Below are 25,091 nucleotides of genomic sequence, written 5' to 3'. Positions count from 1 at the left end.
TCTATCATGAAAACCATGTTAACTGCACTCAAAAAAAATCCTATTTCTTCTAAATTTTGCTTCCCACGTGTCTAGATTACCCCTTCTTGACCTCCCAAAACAAAATTATGAATGTCACCTTGCTAAACACCTCCCACAAATACAGCTACTCTGGAATACAAAGAAGTACTTTCAGAATAATGCAGGGTAGGATTTTTCAGTTCACTTTTTTTCTCTTTTCTAAATATCAGAATCTCATAATGGCCTTCCAACAAAAGACACCAGCAATAATCTTTCCTCCTGGCTGAAGATCCAGTGGACGATATTGGCCACAAAGAGGCACATACAGGACACACCTGAACCAACTTCATGGTAGGGTTCTCATTGAAACCCTATCACAGTTCAATACTTCATGGTGGTAAGGCACAAAATACTCACAGATACCAAACAACATGAATTCATTAAACAGTTACAGGATTTTTATTAAGACAGTAGAAAACTTAGAGAAAGTGCTACAACAAAATCCTCTTATTTTATATAATTTTGATCAAAATAAAGTAGCTCAGCTGAATAAGCATTCTTGTAAAATTGGAATGGGTCACCTTTCTCATGCAACAATATTCCCCTTAGTTTTGCTTCCAAGGGAATGGTGCCAGCTTTTTAAAAAAAAAAAATAAAAAAAATTGCATAGTCTGTAGATGTTTCTCAATTAAGAATACATGTTCCAATGCTTAATTACCCTCTCTGTTAGAAATACACACCTTTTCTCTAGTTAAAATGTGATTTGCTTCAATTTCCAGCAATTAGATCCTTTCCCAAACAGAAGAGTCTATTTCCAAACTTTGTACTACATTGGGTCCTGGCAGACTCTGACCAAGATTATTCTTACTATTTACCTTTAGGTAAACTAGAGAGAGTGAGTTTCAGATTTCCTACACACTCTACAGGACTTTTTCTCCTTGAGCAATCACATCTCTTCTCCACGTTGTCTTCAACTTATCATTAGTTTCTTTGAATTGCGGATGGCAGAATGTGACACTCGGACCTTACTGCAGAGAATTCCTGCTTATATTTGCTATGGCATTCTCTGTATTTTAAGTTTCCTTGCTCATACCTCCAACAATGGTTAACACCTTAAAAGGACGTCATTAAGTCAAACGGATGCTGTTACACTGGGAATTTGTTTTCTGCTGTCTATCTAAAAAATTTCCACCACGTGCTGTACTCACTGCTTCTCAGGCACAGTCTCCCGTTGTGTCATCATAGCCTTAATATTTGTCCCCTCATATTCCATCCTATCCTGATTGTATAAACATTCAAATAATTAAATTTCCCTTACCTTATCAATTCATGCAGAAAGGTCTATATCACTGGCCTCTTCATAATCCTTCCAGTTCTGTGTCACCCGCAAAGGTAATCAGTGAGGATCTCCTGTGCTCCTTTGGGTCATCACGAAATATCTTAACTAGCGTAGAACAGAAAGGAAACGTATAGAGTAACTACTCCAGTAGGCCTCAAAATTCAAAGTGGCAGAACTTCGCTAGGCAGGTAGGTAACTACAAAAAAGCTTCAAATCATCCACTGTAAATAATACATAGATATAATGCCATACCCTTAGCATCTGATCAAAAAACTTCTCCTAGGAAAAGCAGCCTTGGAAAAAGTCCATGAACTCGTCTCTGGTATTTGGGTGTGATAGGTTTCTCAGTATGTTCAACCTGACATAAATGAGCGGGCACAAGGCTTCACAAGACAAAGTTTAAATGTCTCCAAAAGTACAAGGAATGCTATGGCGTCAAGGAAGCAGCTGAATTTGAAACATACACAAAAACAAAAATGTCACAGAACATATCATGTAAATACAAGTACACACACTTGCTGAATATTTATTATTCCATGTTGGTAGAATAATAGCACTAACATAAGAAATGTGAAAATGAAGGTCTGCAAGATGCACAAAGAACTGAAGTTCTAATTTAGTTGCCTTTGTTAATAACTTGTACTTTTCTTTCCTGGTCTTCTTCGCACAGGAAGGTATTTTACATGTGCACTACGTTAATTAGACACGTAAAAGACATTTCAAGCCTGCCAACTCAACTGCTTTGGGCAGTATTCCACCAGATTTCCAGACAATTAGCAGCTGGAACATCTGGAAATCTCAGACGAACGGCCACCAACCATGCAAAAATTGACTCCATATCACACAAGTGTCTGATGCATCCCAGGAGTTCAGAGGGACAGACATCACAGGAGGCACTCGAGTCTCCTGCAGTGCATGTACAGTGACTCTGGACACACTGGAGAAGCTGCACAGGCATCAATCATGTACATGTGCACGTGCTCACAGAGAGATGTCAGATTTGCTGTTCTGGGGCTTGAGGAGGCTGGAAGTTACGATATGATGACCGTTTGTTTCATTGCTGAGCTTTCCAACATCATTCAGACTGTATCTTCCTATCCTCTAGGACCTCCAGCAACACCCACCACAGTGGGAGGAGGAAAGCTGAACTTCTGTGCATATTATTTATCTTGTTGCATCAAAGATCAAGTCTAAGTGACTCAAAACCAAAAACTGAATCTGTTTCTTTCCTTTGTTCCACTGGCCTAGAGGTCTCGTATCCTCCAAGACATCAGGAAGCGAGTAAACGCAACTTGTATCCAACTGCCTTAACCATTGAAAAGCTAAGTCTGAGTGATGGTACAAAATCCTAGCATTTTCCCAGCTGGTTTCAGTATCCTGGCTGAGGTATTCAAATCCTGATGCCTAGAGTTAGGCCCTTAAAATTCCTACACGCACTGCATCGTCTAAACGCTGAACATCCAGATGTTGTCGCATGATGATGGCTTTCCCAGTCAAACAGCCGGCTGTGTAACAAGAGTGTCTGCAGTACAGAGCTGGCTACTGGCTCTCGCGCTACAGCATTGCCCGATCCCTGTGCCTTTGTCTCCGGCTTGTTCCTGATACCGTATTACGGCACAAGAACTATGCACGAGCCCTCAGCAACTTTCTGTCTCAAAAGGAACAGCATTCCTACAACCGATTAATCTGCCAAAAAAAGCCAAAAGAGTCACATCTCTGACTGAAAGGGCTTTCCACTTCAAGGCTTGTTCCACAATTCAGTTCAGCTGACAAATGCAGAGATGAGGATTTCTCAACTGCACAGTTTCCAGTAAGGGATGACCCACCCCTGTTGTTAGGAGAACTGGGAAAAGAGAAGCAATCCCCTGAAAAGGATACGACTCAGAGGGCACCATCAGGACATAGCACTGTGAAAAAGCTACCAGCTGCCGACGAGAAGAGAGTCAGCATCACACAGGATCAGTTGCCCACATTCCCAGAGTCAGCATGCAGGGGCCGAGCATAACACAAAACACTGGTGGTGTAGAGAAAAAGTACAGCCCCTCTGCCCTTACAGTCCCACGGGAACATTTCCTTGTACCACACCTGAAATGGTAGCTAATGAAATGGGCAGAAAGGAGAGTCTGTGGTGCCCAAGTCACAGTGCGTTTACACCACAGGATGCGATGCAGTTGAGTGGCATCAGAGAGGACACAAAGGCTGCATGAGGTGCTATAAACATAAAAACATATAGGCATGTGCTGAATTCTGTCCCTACCCAAGCCCAAACATTTACCACCCTCTTTATCCAATTACCATCCCATTTAGCTGAGCAGTGCTTAACTGAAATTCTTCAAGGTTAGGGCCCCAGGAAGAGTCGCTTTCCCGGTCAGTTCTTTGATTGCCTTTACCTCCATCTCTCCAAATACCCTGGATGCCCCCAAACCATTTGGGATAAGCAAACTTGTGCTGAATTTTCTGTCTGTCTAGTTCATTTACTGCTTAAGCAGGGGAAAAAAAAAAACCCAACCTTTGCTTGTTCAGCTAGCTTAATATTGAGGGTAGGCAGTGATGTCCTTCTGCCATGAATATGCTAAAATTAATCCAATTTGCATGGGAACATTTAAGCAGCAAATATTTATTCATGATTGGGAGGGAACTGATCCAAGTATGTAAACTAAAGGTAGACATTAAAAATAACCAGCATAAACACTGATCACCATAACTTTCCTACAATTAGCTGCCAGGTATAATTAATTTGTGCTTCCAGTCATATTAAATCACTAACAAGCATAACATGTTTGAAATAAAGAAATAATTCAAATAAAATGCAATTAGGGAGATCCAGTTATTTCAGTCTGGGCAAAGTGACCCTCACTCTAATAGCCCAATGGTTAATGAAGCTGACTTTAAAAGAATTCCTTTTTCTCCCCATGAACATTATCTTTATTTTTTTCTAAACTTCATACTGAAGTTTCAAAATTTAATTAAATATGCTACACAGTCTGGAGGAGTAAAAAGCAAGAGATATGTCAGCAATAGAAATGGCAGACTTCTTGTAAGCAGCCTGCCAACTAAGGGAGTCATATGCTGGGTTATTGTTAAACTGAAGCAGAAGGAGATAAAAAACACATAGGCATGTATTTTTACACACTTTCAGTTGGGTATTGTGAAAGGTTGTGTTCCTTGGCTGAAACCATTCCTACTCTGACTAAGGGTAAGATTTCAAGGGGGAGGTAAAATTGCCAGAATGTATTGTTTTACTAGAGGACAGACCTCTAGTTTAGTACAGAGGATCTTTACTTCTAAGAGAGAACTCTGTTTTTTGAAAGAGACTCCTGGGTGTGGGCTTAAGATTGTGTTTGATCAAAAACAGCTCAGAAGGATCAGTCAAAGTCAGCATCTCACTGTCTTGATGCTTTTCTGCTCAAGGCTCCCGAGAAGAGGATTGCCATGAACAGGGAGCACAGGAACATTGCTGTGAAAGCCTGCGTTGCTCCCACAGCAACTCCGAGCATTTATGCATAGATGAATCATAAGCATTTTAGCAACGACCAGGGGCATGGACAAACACAGGCATCATTCATTAGCCCTTCTTTAAAGTTTGTTAGTGTTCCTCTGCTGGAGATTTATTTCCTCTCCATCAGAGCCATGAGCGCGATCTGTACAAACGTTCCTCATCTACGTCTCAAGCAAAGCCAGTTCTTTGGTGGACGGTAAAGTTGGTTTGAGCTAAGCTCAGGAACCTGTCACCAAAGCAGATGAGGAGCATTGATCTGATAGGGTCTCATCTCCATTGATCATCAGGTTTAGGCAGCCTACAGGCACGCAAATCTTGGTGCATGAGTAGGAACTGAGATAAAAAATGAGAGCTAAAGAAAAAAAGAGACAAAGAAAATAATCTCACTATCTTTTATGCATATTTGGTGCCCTGTTACCAAAATATTTAAGCACCTAATAATTTATGTATTTATCATCTTGTGGAGGAAATACACACTGTTATTCATTCTGTCTGTGCAGAGGTAAAAAGGAGACAGGATTTCACCATGGCTGCACTCCTGAATCAGCAACTAAGACATTGGTGATTTGGTTCTGAGAAAGAACAAAAATACAGAACTCCTGGAACAGGTACAGTTAAAGACCACAGCATCACTTTTCTTTTTACTGTCACCCTGTTTTAGTAGAGGAGAACCTTGCATATTGTTTGTAAATAAGCAAGACTGATGTAACAGAGAGGGGATGCCTTTTGCAATCTCAGAAAAAAACAGCTTCAGAACCAACCAAGGCAGAGACGGCCCTATAAATGTATGTGGAAGGCAGGCAAAACAATCTCTTCTCAAGCACCTCTGCTCCCCACTATCTTCCAGTCCTGAAATGAGCAGCTGAGCTCCATCTCTCCATCCTAGTCAAATCCACCTATAAAAATACTTTTATTAAATTACATGAATTCAATAGATATCTAAGCAAAATTATATTTAAAAAATCATTTATTTATTAAAGAACAGGTATTCATTTGCTCCATTAGGTTACAATTGGTTATGCTCTATTCTGTTGCCCGCACCGGGCCTAGCGTTTTTTCTGCTTAGGTTGCAAACACTGGACTGCGTACTTTCCTAAACATCAGTTCAGCACTTGGGAATAGTCAAAAAAACCCCAAACAAATAAAATATTAGGAAGTGTCCCAGCTCCTAGCAAAGAACACCATTATGTTACTTTGTGTACCATCTATAAATCCATGGTTTGCTCACACTTTATGTGCCCTGTGCAGTGCTACCCTGTCATTGAAAAAAAAAAAAAAAAAAGGTTCAAATGCTCAGACAAGGGTAACAAGGATGAGCCCAAGAGAGGAATCAGGGTGGCTTCTACCTTGGGGACAGTGGGAAAGAAACTGGATCTTCAGAGCCTCTGTACAAACTTTCTGAGTTGTGCTTGCTTTTGATGCAAGGCACGAACATGCAGGTACTAGCAACAAGCCCAGCATCCCAAGTTTACCGTGTCTGCACAGCAGCCTTCAGTGGGCATTTCCCCAGCTATCCCCAAAGTCATGGAGATGGACATGATGCGCTCAGGCTGAGCGCACAAGCAGCATGCAGGAGAAAGTCAGAAGGTCCTGAAACCCACCTGACCTGTGATTTCACTTGTGAAGTGAGCGCTGAGAAGTTATTGCGCAGCAGTGAGATTCAGCCTTCCTTTTCCTCAACAAGATTGAGCAAAAGTAGACTGTCTATATTGAAAGACAAGTTCAACAAATGTATTATAGAGTTCTTGGGCATTTGTTTGGCTGTGCAGTCACCCTCAGTGGGCATTTTGTTGGAGCTCCTGCTTCTACAGAAATGGGCATGTAGCCATTCAGGTAAAAAGGGGGTCCCACAGGAAAAAGTTACAAGGTCCTTTACAAGGTTATGGTTACTTTTTTTCCTGTTTTCCAATGAATAACAATTAAATAGCCTCATCTTGTTAATATTAGCTTCAGAATAAATATCCTATACTATTCTTGTTTTGTACAGAACTGCTCTCTTAAACCTTCATTATATTTTATATATAAAAATATATATTTTACATATAAATATATGTACCTGCACATGCACACACAAAGACAGAAGTTTGCCACAAAATCTTCTGTCAAGATCCCCACTAGTGAAAAAGCATTAGAGCCACGACCATATGCAACTGAAGGGCTAGCTGAGCAGGCTGAGACTTGTCAGCCTGGAAAAGAGACAACCTGGACAGGTGATACATGACAGGGGTCAGCAAATTAAAGAGCATCTTGGAAAAGGCAGATAAAAATTGACTGTTCGCTGTCTCTTCCAGCGTGAGAGCTAAGGGGCACCAAATGAAACTTGCAAGAGCAAGGCTCGGGAAAAAGAAAAGACAACAGTTATGTTTGCTACGGAACTCCTTGGAAAAGGATGCTGTGGGTGGAAAATGTTTGCATGGGCTGACAGGGAACCTGTACAAGGACCTTGAAGAGACAGACATTTAGGGTTATCAAACAGAAAAAATCCACACATCAGGTTTATGACATGTTGGGAATCAGGAGAGTACTTGGAGGAAATATATTTCTTTCCTTATTTTTAGTCTTCCCTGTTCATCTGCTTATAATCACTTGGATAGTGGGCTCAATGAACCCTTAAGACTGAGCCAGGGCAGTTGTAAACTTAAACTCTTGAATTTTGTGTCTATCACAAGAGGACCTATTTTGGGTTTGTGTTTATGTAGTGCCCTAACAACTAGTCACACAGCAGTCGAACACAGTTGAAATTTTAACTCAGACCTCTCGAGCCTAGAACTAATGTTTTAACTACACCAGAGCTTTCCTCTCTGATACAGAGCATACTGCTGTATCAAGTCTTTTTCTGGAGGACAAAGTATCCCGAGATGTGGCCCACAGATCCAACAGTTCACAGATTTACAGTGCGTTAACTATGGTCATGGGAAAATGTTGGGTTTTTCTTCTATAAAGAGGGTCTTGTGTAATATGTAAATGCCACGAGGGATTAGCGCAAGAAATTATTTTTGCAGCGTGTGAAAGTGTGCTGTGCCAGTTCTCAGAAGGTCCAGCTCCAGCCAAGCCTCATGACAGACCCAGAGGCAAGTGCACAGCTCTCAATGCCATTGCCCATTAGAGATGGGCCGGACCAGCTGAGAAGTCAGAGAGAAACATATGCAAAAAATAGTAATTTACAATAAATAGTTTCGTTGCCCAATCTATCTGAACTAGCTCTGACAGAAAACAGTTCAAGCAGAAAATCCCCTTTTTCGGTAACATAATATTTTACAGACATTCTGTCCTTATAGAAAAGTCCTACAAAATTCAAATGAGATGAAAGCTCATATACTTCTGTAAAAATCACTTTCATCACCTATAAAGCAGGGAGACTTTTTGTGGTTATTTTTATTATCCTGATGCTCAGGTCTATGGAAAGAAAATAACATTTTAATTCAAGTAGTTCAAAAAACCAGAACAGTAAATATTTTCCTGACCATTTTACATGAGATTCTATATGAAGACAGTAGCATTTTTCAGACTGACATAATTAAAGTAAGAGGAAGTAAGCTGCTTATGCATAGCTTTTAAAAGTATATGCAACACTATCACAAAGTACATGAAATTGCGTAGGCTCTCTTGAGACTGGGTGTAACAGGATAAAAAAAAAATGAACATGTTTGTCAAAATACATGAGCTAATACTTTTTTCTAAAAGTATAAGCTTACCTGATGCACCCATTATGCAAATAACTTTGATATCTTTTGATGAATCAATTCTTATTGTTAGTTGTGGGAAGAACCATCTAATAAATAGTCATGTAAAGACCACAAGGCCTTTACAAATATACTTTTGAGCCTGATATGTGTTCTGCACTTTATATAGCAAAGTAATATAAAGGGACTAGAAGATGCAGCCAGGTCAGGAATGAGCCTTTTATTACCTATGCACAAATATGCCAGGGTAAGCTAGGTATACTTGCAAAGTTTGAGCTTTTTTTAGTCAAAGTATGGAATGCAATGGCTGAGGGTAGACTGAGAAATTATTTGAAGTAGGATCACCCTTTTTTATAAGCTAGAACAAAGGCTTTTAAGGACTGGCTTAAATGAGTCAAAGGTTGCCTATTAATTCCCAAAACAATGATGTAGCAGTTCTCCAAATTTAACCACCTGCTACCTGTTCATATTTATAAGTTGGGTTTTGGGGCTAGAAAATGGTGTACCATGGATCAGATATCTCCCAAATGAAAAATTCTAACCAGAAGACTGAACCCTTTTGCACATTTGCAGTTACCAATGTACACTACAGGCTCTAAATAATTATGAAAGAGAAGTGAAAGTCCAGCAGACCACAAATGCCACAAAAGAAACTTGCAGGATTAGACACAGTTTAAGTAATATTGTTGAAAACATACAGTAGAGTTTAAATAAAAAGCAAAAGGTAGTATACATAAGAACCTGAACGGGAAATGCACAGAAAAACAACTACAAGCAAAGAGGGAAATGAACAAGTCTATTTGATCTTTCCAGCTGACTTAAATGCAAACACTAAAAAAAATAAAAATAGCGACAACTAATTTGTGATGTAAATTTATTCCTGTTTTAATTAAATTAAAATAAATGAATGGAATTAATTATCTAGGCCAGGAGACGTGTCTACCCAGACAGAATTCCTCGCTCAGACCCATTGAGGGGAAGCAGGTGGATCAGGCTAAGAAACTAATAGTAAGATTTGCAAAGCTGTCCAAGAGATTGCAACTACATCCCACATTCCTGGCTTCTTGGCTACAACCTCTGGAGCATTGCAATGACTTTTCTTCTACCTGTACTATTTTTTCCTGCTGCGATACAGCGTGTAAGGCCCATATGATGTGATTTTGTTTGGGTTGTCTACTTTTCTTGTAAACATGAATGACTTTTTAATGAGGAAGGTTACTCTTATGCTACTGCCCACCATATTTTTTTGATTCTATCCTCAGTGTCCTTTTGAAAGTTCATGAAATGGGAGTAGGACAGCTTTCATGTCTCCCGGGTATATTCCCTACCCTGTATTAAAAATTCTAATACAGAGCTGCTGCTCTGGTTATGGAAGAATAGCATTTCTGATATACTAAACAAAGACAGCAGACTTTCCAAGGTTGTTTTTTTTTTTACGTAATCTCCTGGCCTGCCAAGTGGCCCAGCACATGGTGCATACAGAGGCACTGGAAGACAGACAACTTTCATACCATAAATTCTTTTGCTGCTCTTCTGCTGTGAATGACAACATTTTCCACTCATTTCAGTGGCAATGATTCCAATCTTATCAAAGATTCCCAGTCTAGTTATTCACGCTTAACAGCAGTTTGCATTCTAGAATAACTTTTTCTGACCCTTTTTTCCTTTTTGCTCCTTCATTCCCCTTCCTCTCCGCCCCCCCCTCCCCTTTTTTTTTTAGAAGCAGCAATTTGCTTTCTGCCATTTGCTTTCTCAGCAGGGCTGTTATCAGCACTAGTCACTAAGGGAGGACAGCTGGTAAGGGAAAGAAAAAGTCAAATCCATAAGAACATAACCATGGATTTAAACATGTGAGCCTGCACTGTAAATTGTTTTGTTATGCAATTTGTATCAAACTCACTCCATAAGTCAGGGGCATACCCTGCAGCACATAAAGCTCATAGAAACAGTCAAATAAGACCAAGAAGCACACACTTGTACAGATGAAGCAAAGGAAGAGACCATTTGTTGCAGAGCAGCATTTGTAATTCTGAGAACTGGCCCCACATTCTGAAGCAGATAAAGTGGTTTGCAGAAAAAAAGATGAGACTCACAGCTGGAGGAAACACAGGTGTCAAAGTCTGTTGTTACTGCTTTTGTTGTGGCTCAAAACAGGCAGGCATACTCAATATGCAAGAAAGACAAAAAAGAGATACTTGAGCAAATTCAGCCCAGGACTAAATGGGTGCAGCAGCCAGGTGGGTCATATTTTCCTCTTGCTTGTTCTTTGCATGGTGAAGTCTTTTCTGGTGAAGACAACCCAGATAGCACAATGCAAGGTGAAGATCTGGACCACTGGTCTCAACCCAACTTCAGCAGCAGTTTCAGAACTGGCTTTAGTAGGAATTGCACTTACGCTGGAGCCGAATTTGGCTCACTGCAAGGAAACATTTTAAAACCCTTCTGCTGGTTTAGCTGCCTGGGTATTATCTTGGCTTCCTCTAACATGTTCAGCAGCAAAGTTTCAAACTGAAGACAGCAGTCTAAAGGGGAGCTGGAGCTTACTGAGATCACTACCTAAAAATCAGTTTGTTCCACTTACAAACCAGTTGACACCATTACTGATTTTCCCCTTTGGTTCAAACCCATACTAACTAGCAGACCTTGGCAGCTGCCTCTGTTCTTTCCTATTAAAAAGCTCGGAGACATGAGACTAGTTTTAGAGGAGAAAGCGGCAGGGAATCAGACTCTGCACTGGCATCCCAATGGTTTAATTGAAGATGAACACTTTGTTCAACTCTTGCCCCTTTCCCCGGGGTGGCCAGCATTGCTTCAAATGCCTGCTGACTTAAATGGTGACAGCTGCAGGACACAGACTCATGTATCACAAGCTGTGTGCAACAGGAGATAGCTGAAAGGCAGAACTTCAAAGCTGCTGGTTGTAACCACCCGGACAGCACAGGGCTGCTGCCTCTGCCAGCTGGTAGCTCCAAGCTCAAATTTGGGGACATGGCCTCACAAGCAACTGGACATTTGCCATATCTTGGAGGTGTTGTATATCCACCCCAGAGAGGGGCCCGGAAGGCAGAGGTGAGGAGAGTGCTGACTGCCTTAACGTTTCTATCGTGCTTGTTCAGCTCCTCCAAAAACTGATAGCAGTACAGCAACGTGTGGGTTTTTCTCCCCTTTCGACAACACGACTGCAATTAAGGTGAGGAAGAATTAAGCTGATTTTAGCTTACTTCCTCCAGCACACCAGCTTCAAACAATGTTTTAAAACTCTTGTGAAATAAGAACAACCAGAGTTTAAATATTATTTCTTGGTACTTGAAGAGTATCTCACAATTTTTCCACCTTCACAGGAAATTATCCACATCCTGATCAGAGTTAAAAGCCTCAGGCAGTATTGGCTGGGAAAGACACAGTGGCCTCTAACACTAATTTGGATGCATAATTTATTTTCAGACTCATGCAAGAGAATCTAGAGTAGAAGACGATTCAGTGAATTCAAGTGAGAATGGTCTTTTAACCCAAGGATGTGTGAGCATAAAAGTCTTACACCTTATTTCTGCTGCCAATATCTGACAGGGCATTGGCTGAGACACTCAGTGACTGCAGTCTGGGCTCAATGGGTCAATTTTAGACACGCTAAATGGGTCAATTTTAGACATGCTGAAACTTTGACCCATGCACTAACCACTTCAGAAAGCAATACAGCCAGTGGTACCAATTTACCGTTTCAACCAAACTCTGCCTAATGCAGCAATGGAGGAAAAGAGGAAAAGATTAAGCAAACTTCGTCTCCTGTTTTCACCCCTTTCACATTAGAACAGCCTCACTAACTTACAGTAGATCCAAAGATGGACTCTGGCAACCAGAAAGAAATAGTGCAAGGCACCATAGATTACTGGTTGTACGGTTGCAGTGCTGAAATGGCACATTGGACTGGCCAACCATGCTCAGAAAATGCCTCCATGGGGCTTGCCAGATCACTTTCCATGTTTCATTTCTTGCATATGAGATTTAGATCTCCTAACCCACATGCCTCTCTCTTGCTCTGTGACCCCTCGTGCTAGCTTCACCTGGCAAAAAGGCCCTCAGGAAAGGAGGCAATGATGCTCTGCAGCTACAAATAGTCCATCAGGTTGGGCCCTACTTCAAAGGAGCTGGGTTGGAAGGTGCACATTCCCTGGCTGCAGCCTCATGCTCAACTCCTTCCACCCCAAAACCAAACCCATGGAGACAAGTGTTATGCAGCTTTCCTCCTCACTGCTGGAGCACAAAGGAACTACAGCAGGATGAAGAACTGACATCACAAATGCATTTTAACTGGAAAGCCACAGTTCTATGTTCTTATTTCCTTCCCAACTTCTGTTTCTGGGTTCACGTGATTAACCGTCTTCCAGTGTTCCAAATTGAGAGCAAATGAAAGGTATAACCACTAGAACTGATGGCCTAGTGTTGTTGGATGTTTTGCTTAATTTACTAACCCCCTTTTTTCCTTCCCCTGCTGAAAACAATAGGCTAATTCACTCAACCACATTGGGCCTGTAGTGTTGTGGTCCAGATGAAAGAGGTTCTCTCAGGAGTCCTCCACAAGTCCTTCACCTTGAAAACTATTTAGGCCCAATTTCTTCAGGAAACCACATAGTTTTATATCAGAGATAGTATATAGCAACACACCTACACTAATGCCACATTCTTCTGTGCTCTAAATAGGGATGCTCTGGTTGTGCACCCCTATATTGTAATGTCTGTCACACTAACTTGAACCACCTCTCATCCATGCAACATACTGGGCAACTCTGTTTACTTATGATGTTTAAACTCAGTAAAATACTCTTCAGCAGGTGTAGCTATCATAAGTCATGAATGGATAGTTTATAGCAGATCTGTCTGTGGAAAATTAAATCCTTTCGCTATTTCTGTCCAATTAGAAAGATTTCTTTTTTCAGGTAGTAAAGAACTACAATTGGAAGCACAGGCTCCAAGAGTCCTCATTACAAAAGCAGCATAAGTGATCTGGGTGAATGACACATTACTAGTGGAGCTTGAAGAACATGGATCTGCTGCACAGTACAAGGCACACCGGACTAAGTTTGTTTATCTCTTGCAGGGTGAAATTTTGCCTCCAATTACATTCATACAACGCTATTGATTTAGACAGCAGCTGGCCTACTAGCCTTGTGTTAACTGTTCAGGAGCCTGTAGTGTGAAAAACCTCATGAAGTGTGGAGAGCACCACATAAGCTAGAGACACAGAAGGGCACTACACAGCAATAGGAGAGACAGAGAAAGCCATGCAAAGATTTCTCATGACAAGGCATGATATCAGGGAAGAAAACATCCCTGCACTGCTGCTTTTGTCCTTTCCAGAGAAAAGACATTTCCAACTGTCAGTTGCCTGCCAAATTCCACAAGACTGGAAGCACACTGGTAACAATACCACCACCACAACACTTGAGGGAAGATCTCACTTAAAAAAATCTTCCTATGATGAAGAAAATCCATCTACCAGTATTTATCACCAGTATAGCAGGTTCAGATTCTCAGTATGAGCAGCAGAAATTTGAAGGCATACCAGAAATCTTAAAGAGTGCTTACTCACTTCCAGAACACCGACAACACAACGAGGAATAATGAAAGAATGACTGCTGTACTTGCAAATGTTTTTCTGTCTTGTAAATATCCCTTTCATTCAACCGATGAGGCAGGTACAGAATGCTTTTAGCCCCATGAATGCAGTACTATGACACTGGAAAGATTTTTTTTTTTTTTTTTAAAGTGAATGTTACAGACCTAAATTTCAGAGAGCAAATTATGAGAAAAATTTATCTTTTAATGATGATTTTAAGGCAACTTATGATTGGAAGCAATTGGAGCTGGTCATACTGCCAGCTGCTGTAAGTATGTACTATTCTGCATTCTGTCCTCAGGCAGCCGTATCAGTAGAGAGGCATGGTACAGCTTTTTATTTATTCAAACCTGCTTTGCTGTTTTCTGTAGCACAGAGATCATTAGGAAAGAAGTTTTTCGGATACAGAAAAACATAACCCAAATTTTTAATGACCTCTCTGTCTCAGCTCCCCACTGCATATGCAGCTAATTATTTTTCACTTGCACATTTCCTGGGCCTTTCTTCATTCTGGTCAATCATGAAAACCTAAGAGCTATTAATAAAAGGTGACCACTCCCCTAAATATTCTGGCACCTGGGGAGAAGATGGACTATGCATCCAACCTTCTTCTTCTCTTAACCTTTGAAAGTTTTCAAGGCAATGGAACGGAGGTGGCATCTCCTCTAAACTCAGACTTTCCTGTTTGGATTTGAATTCCAAACCAAGGCAGGAAGAGCAGAAGCAACTACTCCTGGGATTTCCGAGCTGCACCTGGCTATGCTTCCTTCGGCATTCATTCCGTATGCACATATGAAGAGGACAGAACATGAGACAGAGGAGGCTCTTTCAGAGCAGAGGGGAATTTTGCAAGCGTTTGGGGGAACAAAAGTAAGTCAGAAGCATTATAACTCTGTCAATAATGCATTATACTTGAAAGGGCCTGGGTATATCTATCACTTAGCAAGTTACAGTCTCCCTTTTAGGGGAGTTTCTGAATATAAATCCCTTACCTGATTTGATGGACCAATGCTTTCAAGCTAGTCAGCACCTGCTCTCAAACTTGATATACTCTCAAACTGTTTTAAGTGAAGCCAAAGGATCAAGACTTAATTAGCAGTGAAATACTTCTTATACTGATCGGTTTGCTCCAGATCTCCTGAGGGACATAGATTTGTCTCTATCTGGAATCCCCACCCTACCCTCAGCTGCTCGTTAGGAGGTTTGTGTTTTGTCATTTGGCAGACACTTACCTGCCGCGCACGCTGCGATGGAAGAGCGCTTTTGGCAGTGGAGGCTGCGTGGCTCGGGGAGCAGGAGGCAAGTTGTAGCAGCTTCGTCTCTTATGAGCGCTCCAGCTCTGCCAAACCAAACAAGACAAGGTGACATGCTTTTCTTGCTGCTCCTCAGTAGACAGACTCATCAGTTATTTGTTGGTCCCAAGAGGGTTTTTTTCTTTTTTTTTTTTTCTTCCTGCAGGGATAACAGTCATTCAGGTGTAACACTTCAATTAAAAGGCTTTCCTTCTCTGGCAGCCACCTCTGCTTAGGAAAAGAGCTTTGCTTCCAGCAGAAGCACAGAGGTGAAGGTGTAAGCCATTACGAGTGGGCTTTTCACAGGTGATATCAGGTGCCCAGTTCAGCCTCTCACAGGGCCTGAGCAAATACTTTAGCATCTCAGGCAATACAAAGGTGCAAAGTATTGTTATAAGGGAATGACACTGGCAAGAATTCAGGCCATAAGGGTCTTAACATCTCTGCTGAACAGAGTGCCTTACTAACAGAAAGAAGAAAACAAACTCCATCACAGCCTAGAACAGCTGGCCCTGATGTCTTGCTAGCTTGCTGTGGCAACGACTGGGTTTTTTTGGTCACTTAGATAATACAAAGTGAGCTAACCTTGTCATTCCCTTAATTTTTGCAAATCTCTAAACACATCTGTCTAAATATCCATGACCTAGAGGGGAAAAATAACATATTTAAAATACAAAATGGGTGCCAAATCTAACTCATCAGTCTCTGCTGGAATTCCTGAGAGTCTTGGGAGGTGGGACCTCAAGCAGTTTATTTTGGCATCGTTCTCAGCTGGGGAATCTTTTGATGGCAGTGACTCTGGAAGGGACCTAAGCTTTGAGAAGAAAGCAGGGTAAGGATTAACGTGAGAGCAGAAAGGAAGTCTTATGTGCAAAAGCAGGGAAAATGTTCTAAAATTCTGACTTTCAGTGTTTTTTCATTCAAGGAGAGTAAGAAGGCAAGAAAAGGAATAAAACACAGTTTGAAGTCGTAAGAAAGTCCTTCTCATCTAGGTAACCCTTTTGAATACACAGGATTGACCTTACCACAATTTAGGTGTTTTGTCCATCCTTCCCTTCAGTCTGCAGGTGGAAGGAAACCGTCCCAATTTATTGGTACTGTCTTTGAGATATTTTTCTTTGATTAAAAATGTTTCCATTGTTAATATCATGCTACTTGCACTGCCTCTTGTAGCTCTGCCCCAGGATTCAGCCCCAGAAACAAGGGAAATAAAGAAAAAAAGTGCTCCTGTAATTGGAAAGCTCATTTACCTTTTGTCTTTTGTATTCATGTTATAGTCCCAATGTTTTTTAGTATACTGTCTGATCTGACAAGAGGGCCTAAGCTCTTACTAAAGTTCAGTTTTCCTTTCTCAAGCATACAACCAACTGAGCAATCAAGGTAACTATCAGTTATCTTTTTCAACTTGTAGTTGTGACTAGGATGTCAAGAAAAGAACTGGGCAAAAGGTTTTTTGGCTAACTGTGGTTTCTTATCTTCCCACAGCTATTTTTAACATCGGGCCAATGTTTTTAGCTTTGTCAAGGAGAAGGGGAAGGAAAAAAAAGAAAAACAAAACAAAAAAAAAACAAAAAAAAAACAAAACAAAACAAAACAAAAAAAAAACAAAAAAACAAAAAAAAAACCAAACAAGAGAGAGGGAAGAGAAAGTTGTTGCTAGATTTATAAGTCTTCCAAAGTAGCTGGAGAGCTGTCACTCAGGCACTCAGCTGGCCTGTGGCAGAGCTGGGTCCCACCTCTGCCTTGGCCTGGACAGCATATGAGCCAGCATCTGCCAGGTATTAACCTACCTGCCAGGCTGTCAGTCTGGGGTCAGGCTGTCTCAGTCTCTCCTGCTCAATCTGTTCTATTTTACATAGAATAAATCATTCATTAGGGCTCAGCGTGCAAAATAACTTCATCACTAAATGGTTCGATGAGTCACGGGGGAAGCAGAAAAGGATTGCAGTCCCTGCTCCAGGAGGTGTTTCCAGTCTTAAATTAAGTAGTCAGTGTAACGCAGCCTGGAGCACAGATCTCATTTCTCCTAGGTGAGTGCACTAAGCCACAAAATTATTCTCTCCATGGCCTCCAAAATATTTCAAGTATTTTCCCAATAAAAGTAGAACAACGAGAGGAGTTAAGAACTGCTCTCTCCTCCACTTAAATAAAGCCCTAATATCTGAGTGATATTGATTCAAATGTCCTCAAGGTGAGGAAGGAATGTAATCCTGGCCTCCCACATACAGAATAAGTGCCCTAATCACCAAGTTCTTGGATGAGAGGGATTGCATCTACTTTGTCATTTCCTCTCCTTAAAAGTACCATAAAACAAAAAGTTACATTTGACACTGAGTATTTTGTCCTGAATGAGAAAAATCCATTCACATCCTAGTGGAAAAAAAAATTTTTTTTAGTCAACTGAAGTTAAACTTTTGTTAAAATTTTCAGTTAAACTGAGCTGAATTTCTTCTCTAGTTTTTCCCATTTAGTTGCCAATCCAACCTGCAATATCAGTGATTCACATAGGCATAGCTTAAATCTTTGTTAACTGATGAGATGATTTAACCAAAACCCTCTGTAAACAATCTGTTTGAAAAGCCAACACTTTTCTGTGTTGGAATATCCAGCCCTCCTTTCTTAGGAACTTCTCTGTGAACATGGGAACTGAAAAAAAAAGCAGTTCTTGATTGAATCTTGTCTTGTCAGGTTGTAAGAAATTTTGTTTAATTAAATTAGCTATAAATATATATAAATATGTATATACATGTGCATGTACACAGTTTGCTTTAAAAGAGAGAGATCATCTAGGAGACCACTTGCTTTCCCTGCTTCCCACTGCTGGGACCAGGTTCTCACTCTTGTGCAGTCCTCATACAGATTGCTTGCACGTAGTTCACCAGGGAACTGGGTTAAATGCCTGCCCCAACAGCCAGCTGGACTTGTACCATTAAGTATACTGTGTCCAGGGTTTCAACTGTCACGTTGGAAAAAATTAGTGGGGTTTTTTTTTGAGAGAGAGAGAGATAGGGGTTACTCCTTCACATTTTCTCTCTTGTTTTTAAGATCTTCATCACAGCCTCTCACCTGCTCCTGCTGTTCCGAGACCTTACCTAGGATCCATCTCAATTAGTCTCTGCTACTGACCAATCCAGGAAGACACTGAAATCCTCATCCCCCACTTCTAGATACACCCACTGGAACGGCATCTTCAAAAAAAAACATTTATTCATAACCAGGCCAAAGGCTCTTCCCATAGGTATTGACAATGTCCATCTCATTAGAAATTTTGGACTTGGATACTGAAAGTTGCTGAAAACATTCTCAGTTATTAATCCAGGTAGGAATAGGGGCTGGGACAATCAGTACCATCACAAACACACAGGAAAATTTGCCTTTTTATGGCCTGTTTAATAGTCCTCTAGTTCTTCTAGGATTAGAGAGAATCTGGAGAATCTTGAAAAATCTGTGTTCTTTCCCAAAAACAAAGGAGGGTTTCTGAAAGAAGACTAGTATTTTTCTCGCTGTCTTTGGGTAGCCAAAACTAAAGGAGTTACTCAGCACTTGAACAAAACAATTGGCCATAGTTTACAACCACTAAAAAGAAAGAACTCGAGCTTGCTGGAAATGGAACTTTCATTCAAAACTCTTTTGTATGTTAAATGAGGAAAAGAGGAGAAAAATTAGTTTCCTATTCTTTCAGGAAAGTCAGAGCTCCAGGCCGGGACCCAATGCCCGCAGAAGCAGGCTGGTGAGAATGTGGGATGCCAGACTGGCAGGAGCGCCAGCAAGCCTTCCTCCCCACCTGTCAACTCAATGGGTTCCTGAAAAACTGTTTGATTTCACCCAGCCAGCCCCTCCTTACAGCAAAGTGTTAAGCTTGAACCTTTGGGCTGAAATTTTGAACCACCCTTACTTCCCAAGTGTCCAGTTCTGCATTCCTTCCATAGCTCAGCTTCTCATGGGCCATACAGGACATTATATGGGGCTGGTAGACGCAATTCTGCATGTTACCAGTACCTTTTAATACCGCAGAACAGTTCAGATGTCGTTCGAGGGGACGCAAGGTAGTTTATTCACAGCATATTTTGGTGGCAGAAAAAATTAGAAACGCTATTGCATATCTAGTCAATGAAATACATCTTTCCTGGAAGGAATTATTATTTATCTGGAGACCTCAGTCAATATCTGGTTCAGGCTGTGCTTAGCACAACAGGTACATGTGTGTGTGCATGCAGATACAGACTTGTTTGTGTGCAAACAGAGCTGCTGCCTCTGCCCTGAAGAGCCTACATTCTTTTAAAGCTTTTAACATCCTTCATCACACCTATCACATAACTCTCCCTCTGAGCATCCTGCTGACCTCTGCAAACTCACAAGAGCTAACCTGCTTCTTTACACCTGTTTGCTGGGATGATTTGTCCCTTTAGGATTGCTGTATCAGGCACAGATGAAGTCAGGATGCTATGGACCTCAGCAACTGCAAAGACACTGGTGAGCTTGTGGTGTTACCAGAGAGATCTTTGAAACCTGCAGACAGGTCCACTGAGCCACTTTTTTCCAGCCATACCTCCCTGTGGCCTATGGTTATTCACCTTTTAGGCCCATTCATCAGCAGAACTAAAGCACAGAGGCAGTAAATCCCGCTGCAATCTTCTCCATATACAACACACTTTATTATAACAGAATAAGGGGTTCAGCTCTGCTGGACCAAATCAAGTTGGCCTGTGTTAAGTATCACATTTTAGATTCAAATCCCTGCTAAACCCTCTGCTTACGCTCGTGGTTAACATTATTTTTATATCTGTCTTCAGAAATGAAAGACAGCAGCAGCTCACACATAGCAGCAACAGCATCAGCAGCTTTTAAAGGCCGACTCCATAGATTAAAGGGTGATACATTGAGCACCGAAATCCCACCACCCCAGTGTCTACTGATTAGGTTGGGAGAAAAGCTGAGTGACAAACATGTTTCCAATCTGCCTAGCCCATGCAGCGAAATGGAGCAATCTGGCCTGAAAGGGGATTTAGACTTTTGTTGTGCACAAGGGGGGAAAAAGCTGATTTAAATCCATCAACAATGCTCTCCCTCTTGGTGATCTCGGAGATAAGGAACAGAGTCTGGACACAGTTCATATCCTACCTCTCGCCAGGCCCCACACTTCCACTCAAAGACAAAAGCTGGCAGATGAGGGCAAACGATGCTGCCTTGCTATTGAGCTGCCTGCTCGCATGAAAACATGCTGTACAATGCATGGAGCCTGCCTGGGGCATTTGATCTAGCAATTTTTAGAGGGAGTGTGAATCCCCAGCCCACAGGAAGATAAATATATGGCCTTTTAGTTCATCAAGACCATTGCTATTAATTAATGTGTATAGCACTGCATGTGTAAAAAGGATCTTTACATACAGAAAGGTCTTGCTCCAACCTGTTTACAGCCTAAACCAGACAGGCATTTACACCAGAGAATAACAACAGCCTACCGCTGGTACAAGTGGGGCAGGCAAAGAAGAGACATGACCAAAAAAAACCCACCCAACAAAGGAAAAGGAAATAAGGTTTTTCAGAGAGAGCTATTAGATCCCCTTACAAGGAAAGCAGATCACATGGTTTCCTTTATCCTGGTTATTTAATATATGCCATCCCCGTGCATTTCACTGTGAATGCCATAAGGAGTGAGCCATTACATTCTCTTTATCTCTTGTCATAAGGACTGAGAATGAGGTGATAACCCATTTTTCTGAAACCTCTCTCAGACCCTCGGAAAAAAAAAAAAAATTGCCTTGTTTTATCCGAAAGAGATGAAAAGGTTAAAAAAAAAAAAATTCTGGTTGCCTATAAGCAAATCTGCTCTTTGCTCATCTTTAATTGTACTCATTTTTTAAAATAAAAGTGAAAGGAAACAGCCATGCAGAGATGCAGGTGGGGAAAGTCAATCCATGTAAAAAGCAGAGGCTTGGTTTTTTGTGGCAGAAATGCAGATGATGCCCTACAACAGTGATGAAGAACACCAACAAAATGGTTGCTGGAAAACAGCAGCAGCAACAGCAGCAGCCATCACCTCCATTACTCTACGGATGCCCCTCGCGATAGGCATTAGTGCAGAGCTTTCTCGTTCACAATGATTAAAACAGACTTCAGCAAGCCCTTATTGCTACCATCTTTGGAGAGCAGTATTCAGATGCAGATTGCCTTAAATCCCATCAACCCATTCAGGCGTTTGTACGCAAGTGTGTCTGCCTCTGCGTGTGTGTATGCGTGCGTGTGTTTAGATGCATTTATACACATACACAATTCTCACTATGCACACACCTTCTCTCCACCCTCTCATTCAGAGAGAAAGAGCTAAAATTGTCAAAGACAAGAATGTGTATTTTCCAGGCTACTTTGTCAGATGTTCGTGTGTGCATCTTATAAATATTTCATACCAAATATTTAACATTATTCCTTCCCCAATCGGATCAGCTTTGAAATGCTCCTCAAAGTGAATTCTCCCCTAACAATGGCTTGACGCAAAAGCCTTTTTTCTCTCTTAAGAAGAGGAGGCTGCACATGGTCTGCTACCATAGCAGCATGAATAGTTCTTATTTAATGGAAAATAAAAGATACTTTACATTAATTCAGTGGGGGATGGAAAGCTGGGCACATGCGTACCTTGTGCTTCAAACATGGAGGAGCATCATACCTTGACCTCCCCTCTCCTGGTCCCATGATTATTACCCAGCTTGCATTAGAACCGTAATGGGAAGTGACAAGTTTATGTAAATGATCCACACAAGGATTTTGCTCTTGTAAAACAGAGCAGTTACTCTGGGCTTTCTAATTATTTCATGCCTTGTGGTTCTGTGATGGGGCAGAGATGACTATTACTTGAAAAGTATATTGTGATTGACAAGCCACTGTCCCCTTGGAACTCATTAAGGCCTGTGCTTTGCAAGAGGGGGTAGAAAACCCTACCAGGCACACCACGCACGCACACACACCCGCGCGCACACACACACATCCTCACCCCAGTGCCAGTTGTTCTTTCAGATCATTTGTTGGGATTTTTGCACTGGTAGAGAAAAGCATAATCTGCATGTATCTCAAACAAGTACCACCTCCTGGCTACAAATTGGCCAATTATCCTCCACTTTCCCATTTTTATTTTAAAATCTGTAATATTAACAGCAACACACCTGTCAAACATGCAGCGGTCTTTGGATTTTAGCGTACTGGATAGAAAAGTCAGTTGTTTCACGGTACACTATTCAACAGAACAGGGAGCAGAGAGGGGCTGGGACAGGCAGTGAGGGCTACCATAAAAGCCGCCACCGGTGCATTTCTGCTGCTATGCAATTTGTGCCAAGTGCCTTCCAGTGCATACGGAGGGCCATTCTGCTGCCACTGCATGACATGTTTGCCTTTCTTCCTTAACTGATTTTTCTGGCCCTCAAACTCGCAAACAAAATGACCATTTTTTTGGCGAAAGTAGAGCCCCCGTCTTTTGAGACGTACACCGCACTCCAACCATGGAGAAATGAAAATTCTTATTCAGGCAGCTGCATTAATGTTTGCCATTGTAGAAGCGGTTTTGAATTCTGCTGCTAGTTTGGGACGTAACGCAGTTTAGCATAAAATCAATTCATTGTTAACTCCATTGTGGTGGGATCTTATGGGCATGCAGCATTTCTTACTTTTAGTTACGTTTGATTTGTGATTGAGGTAAAACCTCTGGAGATACTTACAAAATGCACATGGCTCACTTCAATTTTTCCATTAGAGAACATTGGCACTTCGGTTACTTCACACTGTCTCACAACCTTTGCAAACAACTGAAAAAACAAAACACCAATCAACTGTTTGGGTTTTCAGTTTCAATTTGACCAGGATTTGGGTACTTAATTCACAACCTTTCCAGCAACCCACTTGACTGTGTGCACAAGAATTCAGCAGGGGAAATTTATGATGTTACTATTACGTTCCATAATAGCATTGCATTGAAATAACAGCAACCTGTCATTTCTGTCTAATGCTTTTGTTGTCTCTAATTTATCAGTGGATTTTCCCCAAAAATTTCTGGGTATTCTGGATATTCAATAAACAAACCAAATCCTCAAGATCTAACTCATCAACCTTAGGCCAAAAGCTGTATATCATTGATAATCAATCAGCATAAAGACAGAAATACAGGAAGACGGAAGAATAATAAAAACAGCAAAAAAAGGGAGGAAGACATAGAGGCGTCTCTGTCAGCTACATTTTGAAGCAGTGAAAAGTGAATACACCAGGGACTAAGGAGGATTTTCAAGCACACTGAGCATTGGCTTAATTTGTCTCTGTTGAGATGGCTCCTACATTATGAGTCTCATAAGCACAGACATAGGTTAGTGCAAGGATTGTCATGCTCTGTCTTTTGAGTATGTACAGTTTGCAAGCAGCTCAAGTGCACTCTCAGGCCGAGGATGAATCATACGGCCAGGAACAAAGCTCAGCAATCATATAACTCCTGTGGCAGTCCAAAATTGCAGCTGTAGAAGGAAATGAGTTAGCAGGGAGAGCAGAGGCCAGATTGCTAATATTCTCTGGCATGAGGTCTTATGTCCTCCATTCCTGCTTTTGCAGTGAGAGGCCACAATCATCTCCTGTTGGTGAACTGCACCCACTGCTTCCCCTTCCTTGGCTCTCCAAGATACAAGTCTGACGGCCCTCAATCACTTGAGAAATTTGGCGTGTGGCTCATTGGGAGAGGAAAGTTGCTCACCCTTGTTTAGTGTGCTCACCTGGTGCATACCTCCATTGAGTCAGACTTCTTGGGAGTGACAGGAGGAGCGTCATTTGACATCTCATCTGATGTGAAGGCCAGCAGCTAGAAAATACATAGTTTTACACGTAAGCTGAGCAAGTACCGAGGGATTGATTTTGTGTGAAGCAGAACTGTCCACTAATCATTTAGCACCAGCACAGTACTTTTCTACTAAGCAAATTTTATCTTATCTCTGCTCTACCCATTCAAGTTAACACTCCAGCAATAGCTCACTCTCTCCTTGACTGTCCTTCAGAAGTAGCAGTGGAGAGCTACTGCTTATTTATTGGAACATTTGTATAGCAGCTGAGAATCTATTGCTTATGCATCTTCAATAGCAGAAAATATATGGGCTGCAGGTAAGCCTGCTGCTATGATTCCCATTCACAATTGGATTACAGGGCAGTTCTTAAATACCTATTCTGACACCCAAACTGAAAACAGAGGACTCCTTGAAACTGAATCTTTTGGGAGTTTGGACCTTCCTGGCTCCAGGGGATATGCAGAGACTTTTTCAGTTTTATCGAGAACCTTTTGTCACTGCTGTAACCATTAGTCTCTGACCACAGAGATGCGGAAAGAGTGATAAGTACTTAAAACAGAAAATATTTTAATAGACAAGAGCACTGTAGTCACTTCTACAGAGACTGTCAAAAACTTAACAGGTAGAAAAAGAGCTTAACAACAGCTTGAAGAAAGCAAGCTCAACTAAATTCACCAAATGACTTAGAAGAACAGGTCATTTACACTGGAAGGGCATTGAAAGGGACTGACCAAAATCTATCAATTATGGTCACACTCAGCCTTTATTCTAGCAGCCCAATTGCTCTAATGAGGTTTCGTTATCATTTTGAAGAGTACAAGTTGTGATCACGTACATAAAGACCAAGGTCTGGGAAC

At 41.3% G+C, this 25,091-nt stretch overlaps 1 long non-coding RNA gene across 1 annotated transcript; it reads right to left on the bottom strand.

Moving 5' to 3' along the window:
* Positions 1–1,354: 1,354 nt before the first annotated feature.
* Positions 1,355–24,205, bottom strand: LOC148051498 (uncharacterized). Its single transcript, XR_015699904.1, has 4 exons — positions 24,169–24,205; positions 23,134–23,220; positions 15,368–15,474; positions 1,355–1,444 (listed from the first exon to the last, which is right to left on the bottom strand). It is a non-coding gene; the product is annotated as an uncharacterized LOC148051498 (long non-coding RNA).
* Positions 24,206–25,091: the final 886 nt, after the last annotated feature.

The sequence above is a fragment of the Nipponia nippon genome, unplaced genomic scaffold, assembly GCF_047370975.1.
Source record: "Nipponia nippon isolate SJK-2023a ecotype South Korea unplaced genomic scaffold, ASM4737097v1 scaffold_6, whole genome shotgun sequence".
Taxonomy (NCBI): domain Eukaryota; kingdom Metazoa; phylum Chordata; class Aves; order Pelecaniformes; family Threskiornithidae; genus Nipponia; species Nipponia nippon.
The sequence above is the reverse complement of the archived record's forward strand: the minus strand, read 5'-3'. Positions and strand labels throughout refer to the sequence as shown.